We start from the raw sequence: 26,661 nt of genomic DNA, 5'->3' as shown, positions 1-26,661 counted from the left end.
CCCCCATTACCCCTGCAGCCTGCCCCCCACTTCCACAGTCAACCCCACACCACTGGCCATGACCATGGATCCTTCATATGCATTCTTTGTCTAATCCCTTCATCTTCTTTCAAACAGTCCCTAGGGACTCCTAGTGAATACCTAGGGTTTCAGGCACTGCCCTGCTATATTCCACAGTGTAGCAGAAACCGGTTTTGGTCTGGTGATTGGGGTCAACCTCCCTGACTGGCAACTATTCTCTTCTTCATGTTCATTGAACAACATGAGAAACGCAGGCTGGCCAGATGATTGTCACTTATATTTTAACTCAATAAAATTATGACTATATTCTCAGTAAAATCATTCCTTTATTGTATTCAAAAACCTTGAAGGCAACACAGCCTGAAGTTGTCAGATTGTAAACAAAACTAAGATTCTTCAGGTGATATTTAGGTAATCATATATTATTTATCCCCTCCATTCCTTGATTCCCAGAATGATGTATTCTGATTTTGGAAGAGATAACATATCCATTGCTGGTTTATGGTAGTGGTCATATCCTTTAGAATGACATCCCAATTTTGCAGGAATTCTTACTCAGATTTTAGCAGAGTATTCCACCCTTACTCCAAGCTAGTTTTTTCTATGTGATGGAACATATGAGGGAGTTAATTCTTTGTTTTAATCCATTACCACACTTCATTATTTGTAAAATATTCCCAGTGAACAGAGATATTTATGTGAAACCACAGAAATATATAAAACAATTGATTTAAATTCAAATTTTTCTACCATGCCCCTTCAAAAGGAAATATGTAACCAACTTTCCACCAGATAGTGAGCTCTTTTTCCCAAGTAAATAGAACATCTCATGGATTTGGCACTGGCTTCTGCTATAAGTGTGTTATCTAATTAGTTGAGGTAGTATCCAGATTAGCTCTTATAATAATGCCATGTTGAATCATGCCTATTCCCTATCCTTGTCTCCATATGTATATATGAATTTATGTATATTGTATAGGCATTTATTTTATGAATCAAAAAACAATCCCTGCATACTTTGAAGTTGAAATTGAATAATGATCCTGTGTTAAATATTATATTACTTCCCTGTTAATAGTCAATATATTACATTCCTATTGCCACTGTAACAAATAACCACAAACTAAGTTGCTTAGACCACACAATCATCTTACAATTCTGGGTGTCAAAATTCCAAAACTTAGGGTTCCTAAGGGCTGAATTCTTTTTGGAGGCTTTGGGTGAAAATCTGAATTTTTTTTCTTACCTTTCCTAGCCTTTGGTGGGCACTTGAATCCTTGGTTATGACACCATCCTTCATCTTCAAAATCAGCCGTGCACCACCTTCCAATCTCCCAATCTCCTCTCTTCCTCTCTCTCTCTCTCTCTGTCTCTTTCTCTCTCCCCCTCAAATCTCTTCTTCTGTCATCTTTTTTTTTTTCTATTGCTGAAACTCTTGCCTTTTACTTAATAGTCCCACCTAGATAATCTGGGAAATTTTTTCTACCTTAAGATCCTCAACTTAATCATGTCGGAAAATTCTTCCCCCCCACCACCAGGTAAGGTAACATTCACAAACAAAGCCCAGCATGAGACAGAGTATTGCAAATGGGGAATGATTTGTGAATAGAAAAGGGCATGGGCTTACTCCCAAATTGTATGATTTAGGACTTAGTCTCTCACTGGGCTTTGTCAAGTCTCTATGAAAATTATCTCTCTGACACAGACTCTTTCAATAACAAGTAGTTTCTGGAACCTAAGGTCCCAGTGACAAAGCTCTAGTTTCAACTCAGAATTAGCAGCTTTTCAATTACCTAGGATGTGAATTGAAATAACGTGACCAAATATGATACATATTGTGTTCAAAATCCATAAACAAGACATGCTTATTTACTGATAGTGGTTGTTGAAAGGTTCAACCATTTTTATTTCTTCCTACAATATATCAAAACAGGCTCCAGATAATTTGACTCCAAAATATTTCACCAACTTTATAGATCTTTGAATATTAAAAGGTTTATTTGTTACCCTTTTGCATCCCTGTGTTTTTACTAAGCATCTAGGATACTGGCTCTTTCCTGTTTTGGAATAATCATACAATCAGGAATATAATGGACCAGTATTCTATGCAGTATCAAGACAACACACATGTCTAGTCCAGAATTTTTTATGACAAAAACGAGGAGTTATCACAGCCCTGGAACAAGACAAGAAGGATGGTCTCTTGTGTTTATTGTGTGACAGCAAACTGCTTATGGTTTTTTTTGTTTTTTTGGTTTTTTTTTTGTGGCAGAGATGGGGGTAGTACATTTCTATTTCAATAGCTGTATACCAGGTGTCAGGTTCTGTGTTAATTTTCTCCAGGGGAAATACCATATCTGGAAATGCAGCTGTGATTGGAACCACTACCTAATTAGGTATGTGATAATTGACTGTCATTCTCCTTGATACATCTGGCTTTACACTATTCAAATAGACATATTAAGTAGGGATGTTGTAGGGATTAGCACTCTTGCATATTTAAGACATTATGGTGGCATTAATATTTGTAATTCCTCTAGGGGTATGGTATTTTTGTGTGATTTTTCTTTCTAGCAAATCTTGTTTGGACAGATGCAATTCTGGTGGTTTCTACTTGGCCCTTCTACCATAACAGTCCTTCCATGAATTGGAGAACCAATGTTGGAATTTAGAAAGTTATTTCTTATGTCTGTACCTTCTATGTACTTTAAGGTTGAGAGAAATAACTACTTAATATGCTACCTGTAAACTGGGTTAAGCCTCTATTTATCAACTGATCTCCCCAAGTCCCCACTTCATCATGAATTTCCAGAAACAACTCAAAGCAAGGAGATAATATTCCTTATAAGATTTGGTATTTCCCTTCCTTCTGAGAAGGTTTAGAGGAAAATTCAAAGTATATACCTATGACTTATTTCAAGGTTCTTGCTCAAGTGGATTCTGGCCCCCCCAAATCAAGAGGGCCCAGGTCAATACTTGGCTTTATTTTTGAAACACAAAAGGTCATGAATCTGCACTGTGATGATTCAAATAAGGTTCTTCCTCCCAGATCTAATTTTTTTTTCTTATATGTGTCAGTATATACTATATCAGTTTGATAATCTCATTCATTTCTAAAACTCCAGAAAAATTTACCCAGTACCCTATATTCATGAAGATTAATCAGCGAGTAAATAAATAACTATATGGTTTATGGCTCTAATTGTTCCCATTTGGTCTCTAAGAGTTAAAGACTACCACTGACTTCCACCTATAAACAATCAAATTATTTTCATTAAGCTCAATCAAGTCAATTGAATTGTAACATCCCCCACCTTACAGATTTCAGTCACCTTAGGCCCTTTTTTTAGTGGCCCTCCCATCAAAGCATTTCTCCACTCCTCGGTAAAGGGTCCATTTTTTTAGGCTCACCTCCCCCCCCCATGTCATGTTAATAAAGGGCGGCTGAGAAGACTTCATGCAGTAGATCCATTTTAACATTCCCATCAACTTAAAACTTTGTACCAACTGCATTACATGATAGAGTAATATATTGGAATTTCAATATCATTTACTATAGGCCACCATTGAAACCAGGGTTTATTTAGGCAATTTAGCAGATTCGTGAAGTGACTTTCGGGAGCTGGAGTCGCTGCATTAAACCGGCAACGTTCAGCCATTGTGCTACAAGAGGCACACTGGCGTGCTGCAAAGCTTATTAAAACATGGAGCAGCTGACTTGTAAGGGGCACTGATCCCTTTTCCCTTAGATCGTCAAATGAAAAGTTGCAATAGCCAACAGAACAGTAGTTGTCCAGTGTGAATGTTTCAAAATTGTACATTTTCTGTAAGATTGGCAAAAAATACATTTTGGTTTGCTGCAGAATCTTAGTAATTAGTGTATGTGCGCCAAGAGATGAGAAAGGTTGGATATCTCTGAATTAAATCAGGAATTCCAGCTTAAAACAAACCATTATTTTTTCCTGATCAATTCTTCTGTACTTAAACCCCTTAGAACTCTCTGCCAAATACCCTCTCCCTCAATGGAGCAATGCAATTTGTTAAAGTCTTGTAAATTTTTATGTGTGTAGGCTATTTCCTATATCCTGATGGAATCAGGCCTTCTATTTCTTCTTTTTTCCCCTCTTTCTCTCAAGTCCTTTTGTATCTGCAATATATATAACTGTCCCCTAAGCTCAAGCTTGCTGTTACAATGCCACCTGGTGTAACCCCCTGTGATATCCTGCCTGGCAGTTTCTCCTGCTTGGAGCCATATAACAGAATTCTGACTTTCATCTACCCTAGTATCAAAATTTCATCCCATGATCAAAAAACCTTTAAACCATATGAAACATTGATAGTATACACAGAATCGTGTGGCCATGACCACGGACTCTTGGATAGCTTCTTTCACAATGGCCCTTGGGTTACTAGTGTCTGTAAACCACAGTGAGAGCTGCATGGGAGAAAACTGTTCACAAAGACAGGCTTGTGCTTGAACCTTGTTGCTTGTTGCTGTGTCTACTGGTGGCTGCCACGTCTCTCTGACCCACACTTTCTTAGCATGGGGATATTTAAAACAAACAGTGAGAATTTCTAAAGTGGTAGCTAGACTCCTTAGATGTGGCTACTGTACAGCAGGAGTGATGGGTCCTGGAGTTGTGCTTTTTCAGCTCCAGTTTCAGTGGTTTTCAATACCAGCCTGTATTTCCTGAAGGCTTATTATACAGTCCGTCATGTCCTTGGCATCAATGTTTCTTTATCATTATTCGGGTCAGAACCCTGGTGTGTTCATGTGTTTCCAGCAGTCCTTGCACAAGAAGGTGTTCATTGGGCCTCTCATGGCAGAAAATAGGTACCCTGGCCTTATTAGGGGTGAGACTCAGAAAGGAGTAGCAGCTACCTCTCTTCTTAACTGCTGCATATATTGCCGCTCTCACCAGCAAAACACAGGATGTTCAGAACCTTAGAGCTGCTGTGGGTTACACCCTTCTCTCCAGTAACTCAATGTGTAATCCAAAGGGGGCCTCTGGGGCAAAAGAGAAAACATCACAACTCTGCACCAACCACCTCCAACCCCAACACCTAACACACTTACCCAGTTGCTGCAGCAGTACAGAACCCACAGCCAGAATGCTCGGGCCTTAGTGAGAGCTTCTGGATATCACTATGCAAGGTTCTGATACTATAGACAAGGGTGCTAACTGCTTTGGCCCAAGGAGAAGTTACAAGCACAAATCTTACTGCCTAGGAGGTGGATAGGGGAGCCCAACATGAGAGATGAATAGACTGTTTCCTCCACCCCCTTTTCCTTTAATGACCCAGAAGTTTCCCACAAGAAATTATTATTTTTTAAAATAAAAAATAAACATAAATATAACCCTGGCTGGTATTACTCAATGGATTGAGCACAGGCTGAGAACCAAAGAGTCGCTGGTTCAATTCCTGGTCAGAGCACATGGCTGGGTTGCGGGCTAGGTCCCTAGTGGGGGCCCCGCCAGAGGTAAATACACATTGATGTTTCTCTCCCTCTCTGTCTCCCTCCCTTCCCTTCTCTAAAAATAAATAATAAAACATCTTCAAAAAAAAGAAATAGCCCTGGCTGGCGTAGCTCAGTGGATTGAGCGAGGGCTGCAAACCAGGCATCGTAGGTTTGATTCCCAGTTAGGGCACGTGCCTAGGTTGCAGGCCATGGCCCCCAGCAACCGCACATTGATGTTTCTCTCTCTGTCTCTCTCTCTCTCCCTTTCCTATCTAAAAATAAATAAATAAAAACTTTTAAAAAAAGAAATAAAGATAAATATAAAGGAAATAAAAATTTAAAATTTAAAATAAATTATTATAAGTGAAAAATTTGATCCAGGTGGAAATCTAAAATTTTAAAAAATAATTTATAGACCATAAATATAAAAGGAGCACTGATTGGCTTCTGTGCCTCTATAAAGAGGTTCTAACTTACATTTAATATGAGCTAAAATGCACCAATTGATAAAGCCCTGTGAATTAATCAGTACTAGGGTTTGAAGTACAGATATAGCTGAGGTAGCCACTGAATTTAAACATGATGCACTTATAAGTTAAGGAGAGTAATTAAATTTGATGCAGAAAAATAAGCATAACTTAATTAGAGTTGTACCTAAATTTTCCATAGCCAGAGTCCTCATTTCCTTCTAAGAGTCCATATTGGTCATAAACTGTCTGGCACAATGAACACTAAATTAAGATTAAGTTACCCTTTGGCAGTTACAAAGTGACTTACCAAAATGAAACTCCATGGACTCTTCTATTAAGTTGATTCAGATGGTTCAATGTAAGTTAAAATAGGGCCTTCATGTTTAAAACTTGTTCTGGAAAGCCTAGTTAATGAACAGTTGATTATCCTCACTGCTTCTCCATGTGACAGTCATTTTTGCCTGTTCACCTCCCCCCCCACAAAAGACCGGTGCCTCATGGTAATTGCTGTGAACTTAATGCTGTGATCCCATCCATTTAGGTTCCTGCAATCAATACCCAATATTATTGAAGGTAGTAGCACCAGTCAGCCAGCCACTGGTAAATATCAATTGGTGCAACTGGTAAAATTTTATTCAGTGCTTATTTCTTTCTTTTAAAATAAATAATTTATTGAGATAATTCACATATCATAAAATAAAATCATTACCATTATTTAATTTTAAAACAATTCATCTCCTCAAAACACACACACACACACACACACTCAAAAACACACACATTAACCCTTCCCACTTTCTGTCAAGCTCCTGGCAACCACTAAATTTACCTTTTGTCCCCATGAATTTGCTCATTCTGGATATTTCTTCATGAAGAAAGAATCATAACACACTGTTGACTTTTGCGCCTGCCTTCTTTCATTTAGCATGTTTTCAATGTTCATTCAGGGAGTAGCACACATCAGTATTTCATTGCTTTTTATGGTCAGATAATATTCATTGTAAGGATATATCACATTTATTTATTTATTCATTCACCAGTTGAGGGACATTTGAGTTGTTTCCAACTTTAGGCTTTATGAATAATGCTCTTAGGACAGTATCTATACAAATTTCTGTGCAGACATATGCTTTCAGTTATCTTGGATGTACAAATACCTGGGAGTAGAATTTCTGGGTCAAATGGTATTTGCTTAATTTTGGGGGGGCTCAGGAAACCGCAACTTTATTCTTAACGTTGTCATCACTACCTCTTATGACCTTCAACAAGTGATATATCTTTCCCTGATCTTTTCTATTTGTTTTTATTAACTAAATTCCATACTTGATTTCAACCTCCTTAAGCTTTCCTCCATTGTACTTTTTTTGTTTAGGATCCCATCCAAGATCCCACATTACATTTAGCCTTCATTTTCCTTTCAGCTACTCTAGACTGTGACTGTTTCTCAGACTTTGTGTGTGTGTGTGTGTGTGTGTGTGTGTGTGTGTATTTGCTTCTTAATTTTTATTGAATTTATTAGGGTGACATTATTTCAATAGCCTCTTAGCTGCAGTTCAACTTCACCTCCAAGGGACACACTAAATCTTTTCCAGAATACCCAGGGGCTACCTTAGTAGCCTTGTTATTGCACATATTTTTTACAGGCAAAATTTATACTATACACAACTTTCTCCAGGAGCACATATGTGACATTAAAGAAAATCTCCCCCAATAAATTCCATTTGACGTACTCATTAAGTATCTTCCTGCCTAACATATTTTAATTCCTGTTGAGTTCTGGAGACAACATATTCCTTGTTTACAAATTTTACTTAATCTCACTGATATCGCTACTAACAAAACAGACCACTGTTTGTGAATGGAGCGATCTCTAACAAAAACTTAAAAATCTACCCATAGTAAAATTAACAGACACTTATCTTAGTGCCTCTGAGGTTCCTTCACTATAGAGACTTTAGCAACCCAAGGCCATGTCTCTTATAGTCTGTGGAACACCTAGGATGACCACCAATTGTTCATGGCTTCACCCTCGAGATTGCCTTTCTTGCCTCAGCGCTAAATATTATTTAAGTGAAAATTAGTGCTACATAGTAGGACCTTCTGAAATTCTCACAGTTCTTAAGCCTGTGTACCATACTGCCTATTATGCTTTGGGCAATAGAAACAGCACCCCACAAATTCAACAAGGTTACCAAGACCTCCTTGATTTGGAATGGGGCCAATCCTGGACCCTCTGGCATATTTTATCTGTAGTAGCAAGGTAGTCTTCCTTGTGCACAGTCTCTGGCAAGATGTTGTATGCTGGGGAAGGTCACCCCTCCTCAATAGCCTTTGGCTTCTTGGAGAACACCATGGGATTATCTGAGTCAGTAGCAATGGGGGTTCATAGACTGTGTGAAAGGAATTGCCACCATCATAAATGATGGAGCTAAGTAAAATTCAGCTGCTTTCAAATAGTTAATAGAGACATCCCAAATAAAGTTCAGCATGACTAGCCAAACTTCAGGGAGGTAGCCATCTCAGCACTGGGGGTTCTGGTCAGCAAATGGCCCCATCTGTACATTTTTAAATGGGTCATTGCCTAAAAGTTGTCCCTTTCAGGTGAAAAAGAAAACTCTGGAAATCTCTTTCCCCACAAAAACTCAAAATATAAATCAAAATCAAACTTCTCCACATGTACAATGGCCACACTGTAAGGCATCACAGGACTCTCCTTCTTCCATTGGAGTTTCAGGCACTGCTAATAGTAAACAAGGCACACATTTACTCTTCTAAATACACACTGTTCGCGTCTTTTAAAGGCATCCAATAGAACTTTCATCTCCCTAATAGGTCCCAGTAGCATGTTTAATTAGAGACATTAAGGTTTCCTCCAATAACCTCTATTTAAATGCCAGTCTGCTAAATAGATTTCTAAATGGTTTTATATTGTGTCAGGCCTTGATCACTATTAATTCAAGAATGGCTATGTTATGAACTACACATTGAACTACATGTAGAGAACCTTAGTTCTCTAAGCCAGAGGAAATGATGTCAAATATGGCAAAACGTTACATTTTTTAACAAAAATAAAAAAATATTTTTTCAAACATGGAATCAGTTATTAACAGCATAGCTCTCTCCCTTCACAAAAAAATCTGTGCAGATGAAACAAAAGAAGATAAAGGGATACCATTTTGTAAACTGTACTGTAAAGTTTAGAAATAAATATATTTGCTTACGGTCTTGTTAAGATATTGTTATCCATCTATCATTCCTCTATTTTCTGTCTCATTCACTTATTTTTTACATTTATTTATTCAAAAAATAAATATTTAGTGATTATCTGCTGTGGGAAAGATTATCTGCTGTAGGAAAGATAATATTTAAGATCTAATGTACAAAAAGATAAAAAGAATAGCCCATATGAGGTTTATTTCTAGCAGCAGTATTCACAGAAAAATAATTAAAATGTATACAATTTAAATGTTGATAAGACCTATGGGGGAAAAAACTTTAAGAAACTATGGAGAAAATGCAAGATTAGCAATGAGTGGTAAATTGGAGGAGGACTATTTTGTGTATATATAAATTATCCCAGGTAGTTTCCTATATGCTGGACCAACAAAGGCAAAGAAGGTAAGCTGTTCATGGTCATGGAGATTATTATTTGGTGAAACTGAAATACAAATAATCAGACTATATTCCAATAAGTATTTATTATGTATGACAGTGTAGAGTAGTATATAGGGTATTAACCAAAAATATGGGAATACCAGTAGACTCTGAAAGTTCCCAGTATATGTGTAAACTATATTCTAGTTAAAAACTTTCAAATACCTGCTAAGCATTTTAATTAAGTGACCTCTAAGTACTTTTCCACCTTTCTGAGGTGCTGTCATTTAAACTGAAAATTCCTCATGGACCCATAGGAAAATATTTCCAAATTCTAGATGAGAATTCTACCTATAAAACTTGAGATTCCTAAAACATCCAAAAAGTCCTTTTATTTGAAAGAAATTTTCCCTATAGATTTTCTTACAAAGTCATGACTGTAAAGACTTTTGGCATCTATAAAGCATAGAGATAGTTTGGTTCTTAATTTTGTAACTTTTCCAGAAGTGCAAACTAAAAATGTCCATTTTCAGTGTATCTAGGAGGCAATGGTTACCTGAGATATTTCAAATAAATTCTACCAAAGTTGGGGTCCCTCATGCAGGCAGGAGTCCTCAAGCCAGGGTAGGGGATAGATAGCAGGGAGACAGGAAGGGATCTAGTCTTGGTGGAGTAAATAGTAACTCCAGGAAGGAGAGAATCCCACCCAGAAAGGAAAGTGCTATTTTCAGAAGGGAGGAAAAATCGGGTTCAAGTATTAGTGAAAGACAATAAAGAAAGCATGAAGTTTACCCAGAGTGACCTACCTATCTCAATTCAGAAAGCTCTAAAATCTCCAATAAAATAAAATTCACAAAAACAAATACAATGTTCCACTTTGGAAATCCAGGGCTGTGTCTCTAATGGTGGTCATCAGGGTATGGTGAGAAGACAACAGAGAAACTCAGTTGCTGCATATGATTTTTTTTTTTTACCCCAGGTTGGGTTCTTTTGTCAGAGGAGCTGTTGCTACACCAAGGCCCATGCTATAAAGAAGCATACTCTACTACAGCAATACATGAGGAATCACTGAATGGTAAAATTTGAAAACTTTTCTACTTCAAACTTTCCTGAGGAACCTCTTGAAATAGTTCAGGAAAATTCAACTTATTTAAATAGGAGTAGCAGGAAAAAGGGTATACCTTCAGTAAAGATAGAGTTACATCATCAGATATTTGGTAAGAAAAGTAAAAAGAACTGTGAGTTCATTTTGTCCCCTATACACCACTTTCAAGACATGGAAAATTTTCTTTCAAAAATACTCCTTGTTAGAAACAAGAGGGAATATTTTCAACCATATTTTTAACAAGAAATAAATTTGCAAGTTAGGTGACTGTTAATGATGAAATTCTTGTCTTTAGGGAAATTCTATAGTAAATTATAACCATGTTAAAATTTCTCAAGTACTTCTCTCCTAATTTAACAGTCGTGTTTACATGTTCTGAAACACTTTCTTGTATCTTCTAGAAATATCTGAAAAGTTTTCTGACTCCAAAAGCAAAGAGAAAATTACTGGCCTGTTGAAACAAGAAACAGAAAGCTGAATTAAATTGCTTTTCAAAGGAGCAATACAAAGTAATTACATAGTAATGGGTTAAGATCTGAAACAAATTTAGCAGGATATAGTAGTTAAATGTTGCCCTCTAAAACCTACAATATTGGGGGATTAAGATAAAAGTAAGCCACTCATTATCTATAATTGGTCACTTTTTGGAAAATAAATGAATGCTTTTTAAGTTATTAATTTGGTTCATGTTTAATTTTGTTTCCCTGTTAAAAGAACCAGTGCCAAAGATTCTCAGAAGAAACAGGTTAACTCTTTCTTCTCTTCATGTAATTTTCTATGATAAACCTTTAAGTACAGTTTCAATGCAGTATTGAACATTTACCTGGAGCTGAGTAAGCACATAATGAAATAGTACATTTGAATTGACTTCTTCAGTTAACTTGGTCATTTTGCTAGTTGATCTTTGTAACTAAATTGACAAATTCATCCTCCAGTGACTTACAGGTTGACACTTCTTACTGTAAAAGAGATAAAAAACTGTCATATTATCACAGTTTTGACTTGCAAAATATAGTCAACTCAAATCTCATGTTTCTGTCAGGAATATGTCTAACTGTCTAGTCTCGCCTCCCAAGGAACCCTCTTGATGGTGGGAATAAGATCTTAGTCCCAATTATTTTTTCAGTGTTTTGTTGGAATTTATTTCACAGTGAATGGTCAGAATTGAATCCTTCTGATATTGCAGTGAGGGGTCAAAAAAGGGTCAAATGTTTCTAGTTATTTTTACCACATTCAAGTTCACTGCCTCATTAATATTTCCCAACTAAACTTCAAATTTACATTTGAAATTATTTCACCTTAATATTATTAGGTTTTTCACAGTCCATTCTTTTTTTCCTATTACAATAGATTGCTGTCCTCAATTCCTGCAACTAATAGTAGGGATTGAAATGGAGCTGGAAACACACAAAATAAAAGGAAACATTTAATGTCATTGTAATACACTGTGTGCTCAAGGAGCGGTGGCTATGAGCACGTATTTCTCTTAAATTCGATTTGCTTCTTTCAAGTCACTCATCTAAATAAACCCGGTTTAAATAATTATCAGAAAGTATCTGAACAGGAGTATTAACTCAGGATTTAGGCAATATAGAACATGTTAAAAGCGAAATTATTATTTAACAGAACAAATTATATTCAGGGTGGGGCAAAGTAGATTTACAGGTGTTGATATGAAAAATAATGCTATTACTATTAAATAACAATACAAGAATAAACTGTTTTGCATACTCACAACTTTAAACTTACTTTTGCTCCACCACACAATTTACTAGTGATAACAAAGACCGGATTTAAAAAAATGTCAAATTAAAATGTTAAATTAAAATGTTATGTATGTGTAGATCTGCTAATGATAAACAATACTCAGACTCTAAGGGATTACTAAAAGTCTTCAGTAAGGATAGACATAAACATTGTCTTACTCAAGATCCTCTCTTTTTATTCTGAGTGGCAGTATTTATTGATCTTTTGAACCCCTTGTGTTCAAATCCCTGTTTGATTTATATGTCTTTTTGTTTTAGCACTTCTTTTCACTGGTATTCAATTACAGTTGTCCCCACATTCTCCCCATTACTCTACACTGCCCTACCCACCCCCATCTCTGACTCTCACAGCTCCATCTCCATTGTCTTTGTCCATTGGTCCTCTGTATATGTTCCTTGATAATCCTTCTCTTTGCCAATTTTCTCCCTCCAGTTTTAGATGAGGTCACATGGTATTTGTCTTTCATTGCCTGGTTTATTTCACTTAGCATAATACTCTGTGGTTGCATCCCTGTTGTTGAGAAGGGTAGGAATTTCAACTTTATTTCTGCTGCATAGTAACTCCATTTTGTAAATGTACCACCGTTTTTGAACCACTCATTTACTGAGGGAAATTCAGCTGTTTACAGCAATTGGCAATTACAAATTGTACTGCTGTGAACATTGGCATAAGTTCTTTTGAAATGGTGTTTAAGGATTCTTAGGGCATAATCCAAGCAGTTGAATTGTGTCAAAAGGCAGTTCCATTTTTAGTTTTCTGAGGAAATTCCACACTGTTTTCTACAGGGGCTGCACCAGTCTGCATCCCCACCAACAGTGCACTAGGGTTCCCTTTTCTCCACGGCCTTGCCAGCATTTGTTTGTTGATTTGTTGTTTATGATGGCTACTCTGACAAGTGTGAAGTGATATCTCATTATGGCTTTAATTTGCATTTTTCTGATGGCTAGTGATGCTGAGCATCCTTTCACATGTCTCTGGGCTCTCTGTATGTCCTCCTTGGAGAAGTGTCTGTTCAGGTCTTCCGCCCATTTTTTAATTGGGTTGTTTGTATTCCTGGAGTGGAATTGTGTGAATTCTTTATATTTTGGAGATCAAAGCTTTGTCCAAGGTATCATTGGCAAATATATTTTCCCATGTGGTTGGTTCCTTTTTCATTTTGTAGATGTTTTCTTTAGCAGTGCAGAAGCTTTTTAATTTGATGAAGTCATATTTGTTTATTCTTTCCTTAATGTCCCTTGCTCAAGGGGTCATATCGGTGAAAATATTTCTCTGTGGAATATCTGAAATTTTCTTGCTTATTTCCTAGGACTTGGTATGGTCTTGTGACTTATTTTTAAGGCTTCTATCCATCTTGAGTTTATTTTTGTGTACGGTGTAAACTGGTGATCTAGTTTCACCTTTGTGCATGTCGCTGTCCACATCTCCCAGCACCATTTCTTGAAGAGGCTATTTTTCCTCCATTTTATGTTCCTGTCCCCTTAGTCAAATTTTAATTGAATGTGGAGACATGGGTTTAGTTCTGGGTTCTCTATTCTGTTCCATTGATCTATGTGTCCATTCTTATGCCAGTACCTGACTATTCTGATTACAGTGGACTTGTAGGACTCGTAATATAGTTTGACATCAGGGATTGTTATCCCCCCTACTTCTTTCTCAAAGTTGGTGAGGCTATTTGGGGTTGTTTATGGTTCATATAAAATTTTGAAATGTTTGTTGTATATCTGTGAAGTATATCCTTGGTATTTTAATAGGGATTACATTGAATCTATAAATTGTTTTGAGTAGTATGGAGATTTTGATGATATTATTTTTTCCAATCCATGAACACAGTATATCGTTCCATTTATTTGTGTTTTCCTTAATTTCTCTCTTCAGTGTTGTGTAGTTTTCTGAGTACAAGTCTTTTATCTCCTTAGTTAGGTTTATTCCTAGGTGCTTTATTTTTCATGTTGCTATAGCAAATGGGATTTTTTTCCTAATTCTTGTTTCTGATAATTCATTGTTGGTGTACAAAAATGCCTTTGATTTCTGAAAATTGACTTTGTATCCTGCTGTTTTGTAAAATTCATTTATTAGGTCAAGCAGTTTTTTGGTGGAGTCTATAGAATTTTTTATGTATACTATCATGTCATTTACAAACAATGACAGTTTTCTTTCCTCCTTTCCAATTTAGATGCCTTTTATTTCTTCTGCTTGTCTGATCATTGTGGCTAGAACTTCCAATACTATGTTGAATAGAATGGTGAAATGGACATCCTTGTCTTGTTCCTGACATTAGTGGGAAAGTTCAAGCCGAAAGTATACTATGAGGTTTGCAATAAAATTGAAAAAAATGTACTAGACCAATGGAAGCCAAATTGCAGAAAAACCATAGCAAGGTCGAGAGCAATGACAGCAGACTGAAGTTTAATAAAGGTGGAACAGGAATAAGAATATTGTGGAAAAGTGAAAAGTGAATCTTGAGATGTTTACAGTAAAGAAGGATACAGTTTCAAGGATGGGGAAGCAAAGAAATAAGAGTAAGGAGTAAAGTCCAGGCTGAGAGATGGGGAAAAAAGAGAAAAAAAGGAGAGGTAAAACAATGAAATAAAATTCCTCACTCCATTGATCAATAGCAGGGGTAAGGCAAACTTGAGTAAGACAACAGAGGAGTATTCTATGGGATTTAAACTACAAACAAATAGGGAACAAGTAGGAGGTCCTTTGAAGAAGTACAGCAATAACCATGGGATTTTACCCTACTGGCCACTGTTTATAAAAGATGGGAAAGAAATAAAACTCTTATTAGAGGGGGAAAAGAATGTGAGCTGACTTAAGGAAGAAAAGTGCTTATGTGAGGTTAGATGGAGGAGAAATAGTGAGAGTAAGGGATAGAAACTTGGCATAGTGTGAGAGAAAATAAAGTTAGCCACAACATTAGTAAAGCCCGGGAAGATGGCAGAATGATTAAGCCCAAGGAAGGGTAGTGTGTGGGATTTGGAATAATAACAGCATGATAATAAATATACAGTCTGGATAAAAATAATAAAAAGTAAAAGACCAAGAATGGTCAGTTATTTGGAATAGGTTTGAAGTGAAAGAAGAAAAATTAAAATGCAATATGAAAGGGAGAATAAAAAAAGACAAAGCAGTCAAAACAAAGAAAAAAACTAAATAAATGATAAGAAGAAAGAGAAATAAAGAAACATGCAAGTTCTGCTGAAGAGCAAAGTGAAATATGCCTCAGCTGTTGGTGTTTGCCTTCTGGCTTCTTTTCTTTTTCTTTTTTTAAATTATTTTGTTAGGGGGCTCATGAGTTGAAAATGTTTAGTTTAAGGTAGAAAGTTATAAGCTAAGCAAGTAATGTACATGTTAAAGCTTTTGTTTCAGAAACTGCAGATAGATATGGCCCAAGCTGGCTCCTGGGAAAACAGCCGACCTCTTGAGCACTGCTAAAGGTCACCGACTGGAGGCATCCAGGCCTTTGTGTTCCAGGGAGAGAAAGAGGGCCACCTGCCCCTGGGAACAGCTAACTGCCCAGGACAGGAATGTTGCAGTTTCTTTCACCTAGTCCTCCGTGAATCTCAAAGCCTTCACCACTCCTTGTTTATTCCCCATTATAAAAAGCCTGGCCTGGAAAGAGAAGAGAAGATGGTCTGTTAGGGTATGAACTCTCCATCTTCTCGGATCGCCGGCCATCTGAATAAAGCACCCGTAAAGGTTCAATTGCTGTCATTGCTTATTGGGTTTGGTAGAGACAGGCAGTCCAAACACTGGTGTATTTCCTGGTTTCAATTTTATTGTTGTTCCAAATAGCTGCAGCAATTTTGAAAAAGAAGAACAAAGCAAGAGGTTTCACAATACCTGATATCAAACTTTATTACAAGGCCACTATAATCAAAACAGCCTGGTACTGGCATAAGAACAGACAGATAGACCAATGGAACAGAACAGACAGCCCAGAAATAGGTCCAAGTCTCTATGGTCACTTAATATTTGACAAAGGAGGAGGAAGCATAAAATGGAGTAAAAATAGCCTCTTCAACAAATGGTGTTGGGAGATCTGGACAGCTACATGCAAAGAAATGAAACTTGATCACCAACTTACACCACACACAAAAATAAATTCAAGGTGGATAAAAGACTTAAATATAAGTTCTGACTTCTTTCTGAATCTTTCTTCATTTTTTTTTCTCAGCTCTAGATCTTACTGTCTTACTCTTGAGGGGATAAAAACCCTTAAGAAACTTACTGCCCAGCGGTTTTTCAGGTCCCCCCAGATCCTGCTGGGGGATGGGACGGAGGGGGGCTGGGCTCCATTTTTTTCCCTTTCCTGTGGTTCCAAAAAGACGAGGACTCAGACTGGGCTACAATAATCACAGATGCCCAGTTTCCAGCCTACGCCCTCTAAGCACTGTGTGGCCTCTTCTCTCTACTCTGAGTATTTGTGCCGGGCTGGCACCGATGAGCTCCCTCACTTTGCACCCCATTGATCAATCTGTAAGGTGCACTGAGTGGGAGCAAAATGTGCCCACACTCCTCCCTCTTTGTTGGCCTGGCAGATGCACACACAAGGTCCCTGCACAGTGCCTCAGTACCCCTTCTGAAGAAAGTCTCTTTGTGTGCTGCTGCGGCTCCGAACCTCCACCCAGCTGTTCACTGAGTCCAGCCCCTATGGCAAGTCCAGAGTTTACCTGGTTCACAGCCACTCATAGCCCACCACCTCTCCCAGCTCCAGGTGTTACCAGGATTTCCAAAATTTTCAGGCAATGTCCCGGCCAATGACTGCCACCCCAGCCTGGGTATTCCACTGGCTGTGTATTCCATGCTGCCTTTCCCCGCCCCCCCCCCCCCCAGCAACTTTATGCATCCAAGTCTCTCCTGGTACATGTCTGGGACTTCACCACCCTGGGAGGGCAGGGAGCCTCTGAGCTGCTATCACTGACCCGGCTCTCCCCCGTGTACCCATGGCAGGTGCGGTCTCCTGTGCCAGGCCAGGGGACCTTCCTGTTGGCATTTGAAACCTCCTTACTGCCTATTTTGAATCATCCTATGCACACGTTGCCTTCCAAACTTTATATTGGCTGAGATTCTGTTGGCTGATCACTTTGTTTTTCAGAAAATCAGCTAAGTATCCCAGGTGGGTGCAGGAGCAGGTGGGCTCAGCTCCCACCTGCATAGCTGCCATCTTTGACTCCTGCATTAATACTTTTAATACCAACCATAAAATGCAAATCTGTCTTCATTTAGTCGAAGTCCACACTCTGAAAACATGTTCAATTGCTCAGATTTTAGGGCCAGTATTTTTTCATTCTAGCCATAATAAATTCCTTGCATTCAATGCAGAATAAAAAGAGAGATGGTCATTTCAATTCAATCTGAAAACTGAAACTGGCCATAGCTGCTAGTTATTGAGAAGTTAGGTGTTCACCTTGCCCGCAAACAGTTGTTCAAATACACCCACAGTGACTAACTGTAGTGGCCTGGATTTGTCTTTTCATGTCTCTCTCAACTTCACTTATCAGAGAGGGCTTTTTTTTTCTTAACATATTTAGAATAAGTAGATATTAGTATGGATATCTGCAAGCTGTTTATATCTTTTTTCTACTGTCAAACTTTTTAATTTCAGGGAATCTACTTGACAAACAATAGTTTGCTGCAGCAATATTTTAATAGATTTATTATAAATATATTATATATATGCTTATTGAGTAATTTCTTCTGAAACATCTATTCTTTTTATAGGCCCATTTTCCTTTTTGCATTTTAATTGAATTTATATTTATTGTGGTGACATTGGTTAATAAAACCATGCAGGTTTCAAGTGTGCATCTCGATAGCATCATCTGCACACTGCATCCTTCGCTCACCACCCAAAGTCAGCTCTTCCTCCATCACCACTGATCTCCCTTTTGCCCCTTTTCTACCTCCCCTACTCTCCTTTCTCTGTGGCAATCACCATACTCTTGTTTATATCTTTTTTTCTTAATCCCTTCACCGTTTTCAACCTCCCTCTTCTCTAGTAACTGCCAGTCTGTTTTGTGTATCTATCAGTCTATTAGTTTATTTTGTTCATTAGATTCCACATGTAAGTTAAATTGTGTAGTATTTCTCTTTTCCTGTCTTATTTCACTTAGCATAATACACTCCAGCTCCATAAATGCTGTTGTAAAAGGTAAGATTTCCTTCTTTTTTTATGGCCCAGTAGTATTCCATCTTGTAGATGTATCACTGCCTTCTAATCCACTCATTTACCAATGGCCACTTGGGCTGCTTTCAAACCCTGGCTACTGTAAATGTTACAGAACAAACCCAGGGTAGAGCCCAGATACTGTTACTGAAATAAGCTCCCTCCCCCAAGGTCTTTCTGTTTCTTCTTGTCCCCTGCCAGGTAGGAACTGAGGCTCTCTATGCCAGAGTGTGGTAAAAAAAAGAAAGGAACTATTTATTTAAAAGTTATGCAAGTTTGGAGAAATGGTGAAATGTCACTTAAAATCCCAAAGTTCCTTTAAAATGCCACACCCACCAGCCACACACACTGTCCTGGCTTCCACCTTTTGCCCAATCAGGCCAGTCAGGAGTACCATATCTCAAGAAAAAAAAAAAATAGAGGTCTGTAATTTGGTTAGGCTCTTGGTTCCTCTCATAATCTGTGTTTAGCTGCACAGGTCTCCCACAGTCCCCAGCACCATCAGCTGTGTCATCACGATCTCCAGTTCCTACTCCAAAACCACATGGCACCTCCTGATGGCCCACCAGTGAGGATTCTTTGATCCCTTTTCTTCCTGCTTTGTCTGACATTGTCTCCTGTTCCTCTCATTCTACATGGCAGCCAGCTGTTAGTTTAAGTCCCAGCCTGGAGCCTCCTCCATAATCCCATTTCTGAATCCTCCCATAATTGGTACACCTGCTAACACTACTGTATTTTCAGCCTTACTTGACTGCCATAGTAAGTCCAAGCAGGCATGGCCCCTTGGTGTGGAGTGAACCACCTTCCAAACTCTCATGAAGCTGCAGTAAGGGGAGCTGCCTCCCAGTTACATCATGGGCTTAAATCCGGCATGCCTTTCTGGCTCCACTCAGGCTGAAAGCTAGCCTGCTTTTATTGATATGCAAAGTAACTCTCAAGGGCTCTGCCCCATGTCTTCCATTCCCCAGAGAGACTTGTGGGGGGACTGGTTGCACCCTGCTACATAAATAGCACTTCAATGAACACAGAGGTGCATTATTCTTTTGAGTTAGCGTTTTAGGTTTCTTTGGATATATTCCCAGAAGTGGAATTTCTGGATCATAAAGCAGTTTCGTTTTTAATTTTTTGAGGAAATTTCATACTGCTTTCCACAATGCCTGTATCAGTCTTCATTTCCATCAACAGTACACAAGGGTCTACTTTTCTTCCTATCCTGGCCAGCACATGATTCTGTATAAAGAAAAGCCTAGAGATTCCACCAAAATTAAACAAACAAACAAACAAACACTACAACTGATAAATGAATTCAGTAAAGTATCAGAATACAAAATTAATATTCAGAAACAAGTGTCATTTTATATACTAATAATTATCAGAAAAAATAATCAAATTTATAATCACAACAAAAATATTAAAGTGTTATGAATAAATTTAACCAAGGAGGTAAAGGACCCACACTCAGAAAATTATAGGCTACTAAAGAATGGAATTGAGGAAGATGCAAATAAGTAAAAGCATATACCATGTTTGTGGATAAAAATTAGCATTTAAATTAAAATGTCCATACTACTAAAAGACATCTATAGATAAAATGTAGTTCTTATTAAAATACCAGTGGTCCCCTGGTTGGTGTTGCTCAGTGGATTGAGCACTGGCCTGTGAACCAAAGGGTTGCCAATTTGATTCCTAATTGGGGCACATGCCTGCGTTTCAGGCCAGGTCCCCAGTGGGGAGCATGTGAGAGGCAATCACACACTGATGTTTCTCTCCCTCTCTTTTTCCTTCCTTTCTCCTCTATAAAATAAAATAAAATAAAATAAAATACCAATGGCATAAATCGTAGAACTAAAACAAATAGTCCAAAAATTTATATGGAATCTAAAAGACCATGAATAGTCTCAACAATCTTGAGAAAGAAGAGCAAAGTTGGAGGTATCACATTACTTGACATCTAATTATACTACAAGGTCATAGTAATCAAAACATTATGGTATTGGCATAAAAACAAGCAATGGACCAATGAAAAAGAACAGAGAGCCCACAAATAAGCCCATGCTTTTATAGTCAATTAACATTTGACAAAAAATACAAGAACATAAATGGCATTGGGAAAATTAGACAGGTATGTGCAAAACAATGAAAGTAGAACACCTCCTTACACTAGTCAAAATAATAAATTCAAAATGTATAATGACTTAAATGTCACTTGTGAAACTACAGTCTGTTCTTTAAAAGACTGTTACTGTAGACAGTCTTTTGGCCCTAGCGTTCTGGCAGCAAAGCAGCATTCAGTGCTCTTCCTGGCTCCAGAAGCTCAGAGTTCCAGTGTTCTAATTGTTTGCCCACATTCTGACATTAAATGTCTACCATATATGGCAAATGTCTAGGATCCGACATACTGTAATTTTGTATACTTGTTGTCTAGAACACCATATTTCAGTTTATATGAAAATCACACAATAACTTAAGCTTTCAATTAACCATATGTATGTGCATATATCTATATACACACACATATATATATATTGTAAACTAGGTAAAAATTCTTTTAAGTTTATATATTTGATTTTCACATTTAACTCTTCTGATGACATACACAGTGCATTGAATTAAAATATTTTCTGTGAATTTATATTTAAACTCATAAACTAAACAGTTCTTTGTTACCTTTAAAAAATTAACAAGTTTATGTTTTGATGCCATCTTTTTTCTTTTTATAAATCCTAAAAAATGTTTTTATTTCAATAATGTAAATGTTTTTCAAATGAAAAATACACTGAATGTGACACAAGAATCAATACTTGTAATGCTTGTATATGTACTAACATGCACATGTATATCAATTTATAAAATTAAATTTCAATAGCATCACATTTAAACTGTGTAGATGGTGGTTTCTGGAATAACTATTTAAATTAAAACCTGTCTTCTAAATATGCAGTGGTATATCATTGTTCCATGAATAGAGTCAAATCACTATTTTTAGTCACTATTAATATTAATGCATTTATTTGTTAAAGGGAAAGGATCATCTAAAACAACTAAGAAGTATTTCAAAGCTGCTAGTGACAGCTAGTGACAACTCAATACTAACATCATGCCCAGAAAATAATTTATTTGACTTATATTTAACTAATAAAAAGCTTTAAAATGCATTTTCCAGAGTGCATTTAAATAAATCAAAATATCATAGCAGTGGAAATTATTAAAGAGTTGAAAATATTGGAAATCAACCTGACAGCATGAACTGACTTGATGATCACTTTTGTCTAAGGGATATTTCAGAGATTCATCATATGTGTGTGCACATACATATACACATATATGTATAGCACATATTGAAAATAATAATAACTAATAAATAATAAAATTATGCACTGTGTTTTGTTTACTCAAAACTGTAAACCTACTTTTCCCTCTGATATGCGTGTGTGTGTGATACATAGAGTGTCCAGCAGAAGTAAGGCCTGCTTGAGTGTGATTGGTAGAGTGATGATATGGGTGTAATAATTTATAGCTTTAATATGAACATTTCACTTAAAATGTTATATGATATAGTTGAGTATGATGTTGTTATATTACAGAATTACTTGTTTAGAATTTGTTCTAAAAAAAGGTTATTTGTGCTGGACCCTGTGTGTGTGTGTGTGTGTGTTTCAAGTAATTTCTTATTATAATATTTCTTTAAATCAAAAATTTAAAACCAGCCTGCATGAGTCTATGAGATCCACATGCAATCATTCAAAGAGATTTTTTATTTCCTGAAATATTATCATAGCCTATTATGTAGCAGTTTACTGATTACCTTAAAATGACAGAAATTCTGCAGCAAAAATTATTTTTGCATGAAAGAGAAAGTGGAAGCATTTTGGGAATGAGAAGAAGATATATATTTAAATATATATATTGGTTACAGATCCATGTGCCCATATTAACATCTGCTCCTGTTTGGGGGACTTTCCTCTTGGCAAGGTAGGCCCACTTCCCTCTGATGATGCTCTACCCATCCCGCAGTGTGTGCAGAGCTGCTTAACGAGCTCATCACTCTGCACCTGTTCAGGCTGTACAGCCCAAATTCAACTCAGAGTGCAGTCAGAGTAATGCATGCACTACAGCAAAAAGAAATCATGTTTTGTCTCCCTAGTTATTAAAGTTCATGAATGTCCCACATAACATGATAATAAATGGAAAAATCATCAGATTTATAATTACAGTCTTTAAATCTTTAGGATAATATATTGCTATTAGAATTTTATAAGTTCAACTTTACAATTAATTAGTCATAAAGTTAAATGCTTCATATTCCATATTCCCTATTTTTTCAAATAAGTCACTTTATGACAGACTACCTAATCCATCTGCTAAGGAGTGCTGGTTACTTTCAGTAGTGATAACTTGTGTAAGTCATTTAACTGTGGATGCCTGGTACGTCTTGTGTTAATCTTTAATACCAGTCCTGCAGGAATTAAGAAAAGAATGTGAGTCAGTATCCCAGAGAAGTTTCCAAGAAACCTCATTTTTAATATGTTTTTCATGGGAAATGACACACAAAAGACTGGGCTCTACGTCTGAGGGAATGAACCTCCACTCATGCACAATAGCTGAATTTCCACAATTCCATGGAACCTCAAAGTCTACCTCTGCAACAGAGCAAGGCTGTCTGCTGAAAGTATTCTTTCCCCATGCCACTATTTTAACTCACAGAGTCTGGGGAAAGTACTCCTTTAATCATTTTCTTAAAAAGATTTTGTTATTGTGTAAATGTGTAAAGATTACGGATAAAGAAAATGAAGTTTGTCCTATCTGAGAAAGAATTAGCTCTTGCAACCCTATTTATACCTCCAGTATTTGAGAAATATACAACGTTTAGGAAATAAGCCAGATATTCACAAAAAAAGTCAAATGAAATAAAAATTTAAAAAGTAAAATGCAAATTATGGGAGGCAAGAAGTTTTACTAGCCATTGCGCAGCACTGAGTCCTTGCACCAAGCACGGGGTCTTTGCATTGGCAATTTCAACCTCTACTTCTGGTTTGTTGAATTCTGTTATTCAATAAGTGAATTATCCCTGGCTGGTGTAGCTCAGTGGATTGAGCATGGGCTTGTGAACCAAAAGGTCACCAGTTCGATTCCCAGTCAGGGTACATGCCTGTGTTGCAGGCCAGGTCTCCAGTAGGGGGTGCACAAGAGGCAACTACACATTGATGACTACACATTGATGTTTTTCTCCCTCTCTTTTCTCTTTCCCTTCTCCTTAAAAATAAATAAAACTCAAAAAAAAGTGAATTAATGAATGCTAGGCAATACATATTCAATGAACATGTAAATAAAATAATGAACATGGCAAAATAATTTTGTCAACATTGCATTAAATTATATTTGAATATGTTTGACAAAAATATTTCATATTTTTTTTTTTTATTTCTATTGGGTCAAAGAGCTAGCTTAATTTATAACTATAAAATTATTTCTGGAGAATTCTCCAAACATTTGGAGCTTTCACTGAAATCTTGTTCACATTACACTGGGTAGCCAATGACAATTTTTTTATAGATATGACACTAGCATTAATGATATCTCTTTGGCCATATACCCAAAATTCTTCAACAGGTTGGTATAGCAAAGAAGTCTGCAGTCTGAATTGTAGTGCTATTTTAGTATCTTGAAACAAAATATCAATGAAGTATTCTGTGGTTTAAAAAGCATTTCAAGTGTATTATTGTATTTTATTTTTCAAAATTACATATGAAGAAGGCAGTGTAGAATTTTATAACCATTTAAATAAAAATCAATAACTGAGGACACCAGGGCTCACAATTACTATACATATAAGTTGTATCACTATTCTCTACTGCAATTAGAACAGTGATCTTCTGATTCTCTCCTCAGTTTCAGACTAATTTGTATTACCGCACAGCGAGAGAAAACAGTTATAACTATGGAGATATGTCAGTGGTTAAAAATGAAAACCAAAGTTTATGTTGCATAAAACCATAAAGATGTTCAATATACCTATTTCATTTTTATGTGCACTAATGACAGTATGTATTTATTCAGCATAATCTTTATTTACAGGTGAATAGGTGAGGATAATCTCCTTCCATATGCCTTCTTTATTTTCTGCAGCATTCCCTTTATGGTCTGCTGCCTTTAAAAACACATGGCTACCCTGGGCACTCTCAGTGTCTACTCTCCTTTCAACTATAAATTGTAATTCTGAAAGTGTTTATGGTCTTAATATTAATACATGTGTCAGTGCATATCATGGTTTCTTACTAGTAACCAAATTCATAAAACCCTATAGGACTATTGCTAACATCAAAAATTTCTCTAAAATATACTTTATTTCATTAATCTGGGAGCATATGTTTGCTTGTTGAATAGCTTGCTTTATTAAAATGTAGTGGATTTTAATTTTGCTGAGGTATTTAAAAGCATAAATTTGCAACAGAAGCTGCCTACAATTAATGATATTTTTAGTGTTTTGTTACAATGGCCTTTTAAAGGATTATTTATCTTAAACCAGCCTAAGTTTTCAATTATTTTGAATACACATCACAAGAATAATATGTTCTTTTATGATGCAACTGAAGCAGATTCCCAATATGAATCCCTTTTGTGTCCAAATCTTGCAAATTTTCTGATGTGCACTTAAGTTCATGTGAGAATTTGTTGAAGGAAGAAGAGAAATTTCTGGTGTATTGGGTTAAATTGAGATTAAGTAGAAAACATGTCATTTGTCATAGACTGTCTCTATGAATGAAGTTCACTCCATCTCTTACAGTTTTAAGAAAAATGTTTCATTTACACAGAAAATTTATAAAACACAAGTTTCTAAGCAACATCATTTATAGGAGGGGCATGTTCACTCTTGTGGATAGAACACTAAATAGGCTGGCATAGAAAAAAGGAAGATCATTAAAGATATGTGGGAAATATGATTGTGATCATTTTTAGTACATCATGGCAGGAGATAGGGCAGGGTTGTTAAATATCATGAGGGGAAAGAAATCAAGTCGTTAAATGAGGTAGTTGAGTTGACTTTTTCTAATATGTGCAAGGAAACCCTTGGAGCTCAAAAAGTAATTGATTAAAGCTTAATCACGAAGTACATGCTACACTAAGCTACTCTGTACAAATTTAAGCACATGGAAACATAAGTTAAACAAGATATGGATAAATACATGTATTCAATTATTTTGTATTATTTTCAAGGGCTGTATTTTCAACTTTATATAGTATTTGAAAACATTGAAACAAATGGATGAAGAAATCAACCTGAGTTCCACATTCCATTTTGCTACCTGTTAGCATGCTCACTTGGGTGAGTTAAGTTTTCCTAATGCTTAGTTTATTCATTTACATTCAAACATAAAACACAATCCAAAAGTTTTCCCCCCAAAAATGATATCTAACTTCAATAATTCAGAGGTGGAACTAAATCAGACACAGTTTGATTCAAAATCTCACAATACAATTAGGGTTCTCCTTCCTTTTAAGTTCTTTGCTCCTTTGAGTTCTGGCTTCAATAAAATGCAAGTACTGTATGTACTACTTACAATAACAAAAATGATGTGTTAATTTTAGTCCTTTAAGCACCATATCAGTTGGTCCTTAGGACATTTTCTACTTTCCTAGAAAGTGATCAAAATTTGCTATGTCTGGACCAGATAAGATCAAATGCCTATCCTAGAAAAATGTGGTGTGGTCAGGTGCCCTCTCTGCAGTAACTGGGCCAGTTAAGACTCTGTCTGCTGACTATTCCCCTGGCTTTACAAGAGCAAGTTTTTACAAGTCACCATGTTTGAGAAGTGTACCCTGTCATCCCATTAATCAATATCCTTGTCAATGCATTACATTAAGTGTGTCTCTATGATCATCATAAAGACAGTATAAAGTCACTTATATTGCTCACATTGCACCCACTCAAGAATGATTTCATTTGTATTTGGGAAAAGATAAAGCAGTTACTTCTCTGTGGGTAGATGTGCAAAATAGCTGTCATATGCCTGGAAATTTCTGTCCATACAAATGTGCTATCTGTTGACAGCTATCAATTCAAGCAATCCATTCT

Source organism: Phyllostomus discolor, chromosome 3, assembly GCF_004126475.2.
Source record: "Phyllostomus discolor isolate MPI-MPIP mPhyDis1 chromosome 3, mPhyDis1.pri.v3, whole genome shotgun sequence".
Classification (NCBI taxonomy): domain Eukaryota; kingdom Metazoa; phylum Chordata; class Mammalia; order Chiroptera; family Phyllostomidae; genus Phyllostomus; species Phyllostomus discolor.
The sequence above is the reverse complement of the archived record's forward strand: the minus strand, read 5'-3'. Positions refer to the sequence as shown.